Genomic DNA, 7,346 nt, shown 5'->3' with positions numbered 1-7,346 from the left:
TTGCTTATCTTAAGTGCAATATTTCATCACAAAGGAGTTCAGAGATAAGAGAACGCTAATGAGGACAACTATGTGACTGCAAAACAAGACACATAACAAGATTATATGAATGATTTCATTATAAAGGACAAAAATGGATTTGAATGGATTTTGTCAGATATTTCAAATGCATAGGTTGTCATCAGCTTACATTAATTTCACTGATTATTCCAGTACAACCTTTTGGTTGACTGGGGAAAACAATGGGAAAAGGCTATTTGCATTTGAAAGTTACAACTTCGATTTCTACCTCAGTATTGTGAGTATTTTTCCCATTTTAATGTTTTAATGTGTCACACTGTGAACAGGTGACAGTTCTGATATACAAATGCAGTAGTATATCTAACACGTTACCTCTGTATATGAAAATCAGATAAACGTGCTTGGCATGTCTAAAGTGTCCGTAGTGTATGAATGGGTGTGTGAGTGTGTATGTGATTGTGCCCTGCGATGGATTGGCACCCTGTCCAGGGTGTACCCCGCCTTGTGCCCGATGCTCCCTGGGATAGGCTCCAGGTTCCCCGTGACCCTGAAAAGGATAAGCGGTAGAAGATGGATGGATGGATGGATAAACGTGCTAACATTTTCACGTGAACATTTTCTGACCTTGTCATTGCACTTTTTACAGGGCTCTTGGGTTGTTGTTTTTTTAATGACTTTATTAGATGGTTTACACAGTGTGAGCTGGCAGAGGAGCGTTGACAGCCCAAGTGGTTGGGGATGCTCTATAAACCTGTGTTTCATTTCAGGGCTCCTGGGCAGAGCAGCAGTCCAGCATCCTCCCCATTTAACGATAGTTACATAATATCAAATATTTACAAATATCAAGTATATTTACACTGGCATTCATGCTGTGTTTGTAATACAGGCCCTTTTTTCACCACAGTCATCCGCTACAGGTAGCTTACAGCATCAGCACCTGAATGAGATTAGCATTACTGTATGGTTACAGAGCCATATTACATCACAACATCAAGTTGTGATCTGGTATGATGATTAAAACATGTAATGCTTTAAAACTCCAGAATACAGAGGTAAACGTAACCACGCCATCTTGCATTATTAACCACAAAATTTTTTACTCCATCACAATATTACAACAGTTATTCAACAGCTGTAATAGCATGTGCTGGAACACAATCCATACACACTAGTAACACATACAAAGTATTTGTTTTGTCTGAATGTTAAAGACCCAAGAGGAAATAACTATGAAACTGATATATCCCAAGTTGTGAAACTGATTTATCACCAGCCACCAGGTTTAGAGCCACAGAATGACCTGAGAGCAGAGGGAAAGATAAATTTAAATGTACGGTCTTAGAAGTTGCATGGTGTATGTCTGGAATGTGGCCTTGTGCTCTTGAAAACTCATAAACAGTAGAAAACTGACTAGGAACAGTGAACACCAGTACAATAAATGAGTGGTAAACTGCTAGAAGATTGAATGTGGCATTTGTTTCACATAAACTATAGAAATTCAACACGGCTGATTTGACCTTATGTATATGGATGTCAGTGCATGAAAGCTATGTCTGGGATTCCAATACCAAAGGATCAAGCCAAATGGACCGAAAAAAGCAAGCGTGGGTTTTTATGTGTAGAAACTAAAAGCAAACCTCGTTTTAATAGTTTACTTGCTCAGTGTTAAAAGGTGTGTGCAATAAATTAAAGTTGAAAGCTCAGTGGAAAAATGTTGTGGAGACTATGGGAAAGGCGCAAATTAATGTGAGTGTTTACAAGCAAAACAAATTTAACATGTCAACTTGTGCATAACAACACCTGCAGAAACACACTGCTCTGCTCAGACTCCGATTATGAAATACATGCATTGTTATGTACTGCACTTTGTTTTATCCATTTAAATCTGCCTCTCTTAATACTTTCGCAAAGTCTGCTGTGTGTGGCTGGATGCCAGGCAGCACCATCCCAAATTGCAGATTTCATTTTTGACTGACTTCCCAGAGCTCCCTGTGGTTTTATTGCTTTTTGTTCTCTTTCTAGGAACGGAATCCATGTACTGGAAATTCTGTGTAACAGCATACATTTACCAGTGATGAGGACTAAATATTACAAAATGCTCAATTTCTCAATAGTTTCCAGCTTATTATGTGTGATGACATGGAGTAGTATATAACACTAGGAGTAGTATATAAAATATATAAGATAAGATAAGATAAGCTTTATTGATCCCACACTGGGGAAATTCCCTCATTATAGCTGCTCAATTACACACACCAGATGAGAAAGAATATATATATATATATATATATATATATATATATATATATATATATATATATATATATATATATATATATAATTGGAATAGAAAAAATAAGAATGAGTAGTAGTAGTAGTAATAATAATAATAATAATAATAATAATATGTACACTATGAACACCTCACTGTATGTACAGGTGAATACGATTATGAATATAGATGAGTAACACCTCGTTCATATACAGATAAGTGACAAATGGAATATTGCACAGTTGTGCAATATATATATATGGCCCTGGGATTTAGCACAAAATATCTCAGATTTGCATGACAGTGTACAGTGCTCTCCACTAATATTGGCACCCTTGGTAAATATGAGCAAAGAAGGCTGTGAAAAATTGTCTCTATTGTTTAACCTTTTGATCTTTTGTTTAAAAAAATTCACAAAAATACTCATGGATATCAAAGAATTGCAAACACAACACAGGTTTATCAAAAATATCTTTGTTAAATATAGGTGTGCAACAATTATTGGCACCCTTTTAGTCAATACTTTGGTGCTAGCGCCCTTCGCCAAGATAGCAGCTCAGAGTCTTCTCCTATAACGCCTGATGAGGTTGGAGAATACATGGCGAGCGATCTGAGAGCGTTCCTCCAGACAGAATCTCTCCAGATCCTTCACATTTCCAGGTCCACGCTGGTGGACTCTCCTCTTCAGTTCACCCCACAGGTTTTCTATGGGGTTCAGGTCAGGGGACTGGGATGGTCATGGCAGGACCTTGATTTTGTGGTCAGTAAACCATTTCTGTGTTGATTTTGATGATGTTTTGGATCATCGTCCTGCTGGAAGATCCAACCACGGCCCATTTTGATCTTTCTGTCAGAGGCAGTCAGGTTTTCATTTAATATCTGTTGATATTTGATAGAGTCCATGATGCCATGTATCCTAACAAAATGTCCAGGTCCTCTGGCAGAAAAACAGCCCCAAAACATTAAAGATCCACCTCCATGTTTAACCGTGGGCATGAGGGACTTTTATTTTTGATGAGAGATTTGTTTTTGATAAACCTGTGCTGTGTTTGCAATTGTTTGATATCCATTAGAGTGGAGTATTTTTGTGAACTTTTTCAAGGTTAAACATTAAAGACAATTTTTCACAGCATTCTTTGCTCTGTGATTTCTTTCCATTATTAGTGTTGTGATCTTTATTTGCTCACTGACACCCATTTAATGAAAATCATATGCAGATTGCTTGCTTTAATCTAACGGCATCATGAAAAAAAAATTGTCCATAAACTAGCCCCTTGGGTGCTACTTTGAGGTCATAAAGAATTACAACTGTCTGCAAAGCATATTAAATCGTAACCCATTTCATATCAACACATTACATGTGGTGTACACTTGAATGTCACGTGCATGCAGCGGTTAATCTGTTGTTAGTTTAACCCTATTATATACATTAAATAATCTTAGGAATCAATACAACTATACAATGTTATGTCACTGGTGCAGACTTTTATTTTATTATTTCATTATTATATTTAAATCATTTTAAGATTTATAAATTTTATCATCAAATCCGAGTGTGGTATAAATATACAGCAGGGATGTAACTGAATACAAATAAATTATTCTGACTGAACCGTTCATCTGTTCTGAATGAATACAGATACAAATAGGAAATGCACTTTTTTCCCCCAAGAACTCTTGCCAAAAAGCTTCCTGTTGAGACGAGGTGTGTGCATTTGTCCCACAGGACAAAGCAAAAAAAGGTGTGTGAGGTTTTTACTTTCATGTGCACCTTCAAAGCCATAAAGTACAAAGCTTTCGTGTATGATGGTTTTGCAAAAGACCTACTTCAACTCAAACACTGCACAAAAAGACTTGAAACTAACCCAAAAGTTCAGGCATTGGACAAGAGAGATCCAGGGTTGTTGGTTGTTTTTCTTCAGTTGTTTTTTTTTCTTTGCATGGGAAACAAGCTAACAGTGGTGTGTACATTTCTGATTTGTTTGTAGAGCCGCCACTCCATATAATCTTCATTAAATTAACATCCTCTATTGTTATTAAAATAAAAATATTCCCAGAAACTCATACAGGCATTATAATTAACTGCAGATTAACAGGCCCCATTTTGACTAGCAACAGCACTTTGTCTCAGTTTTAGAGCAAATTCTGGAAGCATGTCTAGCCAAACTATTCAGATCCTTCTGCACTGTAACAAATCGAAAAACCTTAGAAAACTTGATGTTATAAAATGGCTATTGTTGTCAACCCTGATTTATGAAAGATACTGTTGCTTGGAGAGATAGTTAGCTCGCTTACTTACTCACAGTAGACAGAAGATACACTATATGGCCAAAAGTATGTGGACACATGACCAATCACAAACATATGTGCTCGTTAAACATCCCATCATCGATGAAGTCCCCATCTACTGTTATTATAACCTCCACTCTTCTGGGAAGGATTTCATCAGATTTTTGAGCGCAGCTGTGTTTATTTGATTATTCAGCCACAAGAACATTAGTGAAGATAGGCAGAAGAGGAGGCCATAATCAGTGCACTTCATTCCAAAGGGTTGATGTCAGGGCTCTGTGCAGGCCACTCGATTTCGTCCACAGCAACCATGTCTTTATAGACTTCGCTTTATGTGCAGGAACATTGTAATGCTGTAACTAGACCTCTACTTTACTAGACCTTTTTAGTTCCAATAAAAGGGAGTTCTTAATGCTACAGTATACACAGGCATTCTATACAATTGTGTGCTTCCAACTTTGTGGCAACAATTTGGTGAAGGCTCACATATGGGTCAGGTGTCCACATACTTTCGAGTATATAATTTGAGTAAAAATTTACTTGGGAAATAAAAGACGCCCATAGAATGTAGCAATTTTCTCGAACTGAGAAATATGAATTCATATATGAACTTATGGAACTCTAAACAAATACAGATAAAGGTAGTGGCACTGCATTGTACCCCAAATATAACGTGTGTCCAAGACATAATAGTGCAGTCAAAGATTCTACATTCAATTAGAAAAAAAGAGTTTGATTTCAATGACTGCTGTCATCACATCTGGGTCATTCCATCTCGAGTGGTCCACTACAGCTCTGTTTATGACACGTTTCATTTGTAAAACACCAAACTGAACACTGTAATTCCATATTTGAATAAAATCTATTCACGCGTACCAACTGTACACCTGTACCGACATGATAGATCAGGCTGGTTCTTCAAATCCGTCCCTCGAGGTCCACCTCCAATCTCAAACTCGCAATTTTTACTGCAGAATGCTACTATAGAGGACATATTTCTGTGAAAATTTCAGGTTCGTACTTACCTAGGTAGCCCCTAAAAAAGACTGAGACTCGAATCCTTCCCATTATACATTGACCCTAAACGTGGAACTGTGAGCGATCTTGAGCATCACATTTGGACTTCATTACATTGGAGTTCTAAGTCTAAGGAACATGAACGAACTAAATTTATATACAGTATGTACATGTACCTTGTAATGTGCTCTGTAGATCAGTTTTTGTTCCAAGCAGCCAAGTTCATCCTGAGCTGAGATATTGAGGTTGTATAACCAAAATTTGTTGTGTGCTATGACACAAAGATGGCCATTGTAGTTAAACCAAGTAAACATTTAAAAAAAAAAAAATGGTGCTTTTGCAATACCAATACATAGAAGTAATCACTCGAAAAATATATAGAAAAATTAAATACGGTCAATTATTGCACAACTTCAGATGGAGTGAGCCATGATCACTTATTGAAAATAATATTAGCAATGGCTTTATTCTTATTTTTGGTTCTGTAAAGGAATACCTGTCCAAATTTATAATAATAAGAATCTAATAAACTAATGATCAAAATACTACTACTACTACTACTAATAATAAAATTCTAGCAACTGCTGATTTAGCAGTTCTCCTATATACTGTATAAGTACCCTGTGTGTGTGTATATATATATATATATATATATATATATATATATATATATATATATATATATATATATATATATATATATATATATATATATATATATGTATGTATGTGTGTGTGTGTATATATATATATATATATATATATATATATACAGGTAGATACATAGATAGATAGATAGATAGATAGATAGATAGATAGATAGATATGTTTCATTTACCCAACCCACATAAAATACAGAAATACAGTGTTTATTGGACTTTATATGTTGTTAATGAAGCAAATGCCTGTTCTCCTAACAAAAAAACAAAAAACCCAACCAAACACACAAACATAAAAACACTTGAATTACAACTGGTCATATGCTAACAGGATAAATCTTGTGTGTGCTGAAACAGGGCTGTTGACAGTGCTACCGTGACAGTGCTACCAGGTCAAATCAGGACAACACAGTTCCTCCTGGGGCAGTGGTCAGAAAGGACTAAGCATGCAAAGCATCCGGCACAAATGTTTTAAGTCAGTAACAATTTTGAAGGGATTGCCTTCTATCTCATCTTACCAGAGCAGTCAGGCGCTTATCAAACTAAAACCTCTTCTCAGTCACGTACAATGCACTGTTGAGATTGTAAAAAATAAATAAATAAAAAAAATCCACAAGGTTTGTTGAGCCCTGGGACTCTATGTCTGACAATGGTTGCTCTCAGATCAAGCTAGAGTAACTGGAGCAAAGTGGCTTTTGAAGCATTCACTGTGTCATTTTCAGCAAACATGAAGAGTTAAACATTCCTGGACGTCAATGAAGTGAAGAGGTTCTGCAGTCCTGTCCTGGATCAGACCTCTCCATGGTCAAGCACCATTTTCAATGACCCCATTTCCTCAAAGCTGGGTTAATTTTATGATGCAGTTTTTCTGAAGTCATTTGGACAGTGACCTGAAATGAGACCATATTAACTTGACAAAGATATCCATTAAAAATGTTTTGGTTTGCTATGGTAAACTAGGGTAAACTAGGGTAGGGTATTATGAGCTTTGCCACTGTTAAGCAGATTCAGGTCATCAAAAAATAGGTGCATTCCTAGAGAGATTACCTAAAGTAAAACAACAGAAAGTTAAGCCTTGTACACCCACT

Source organism: Ictalurus punctatus, chromosome 25 (assembly GCF_001660625.3).
Source record: "Ictalurus punctatus breed USDA103 chromosome 25, Coco_2.0, whole genome shotgun sequence".
Lineage (NCBI taxonomy): Eukaryota > Metazoa > Chordata > Actinopteri > Siluriformes > Ictaluridae > Ictalurus > Ictalurus punctatus.
This window is presented reverse-complemented; position numbering follows the sequence as displayed.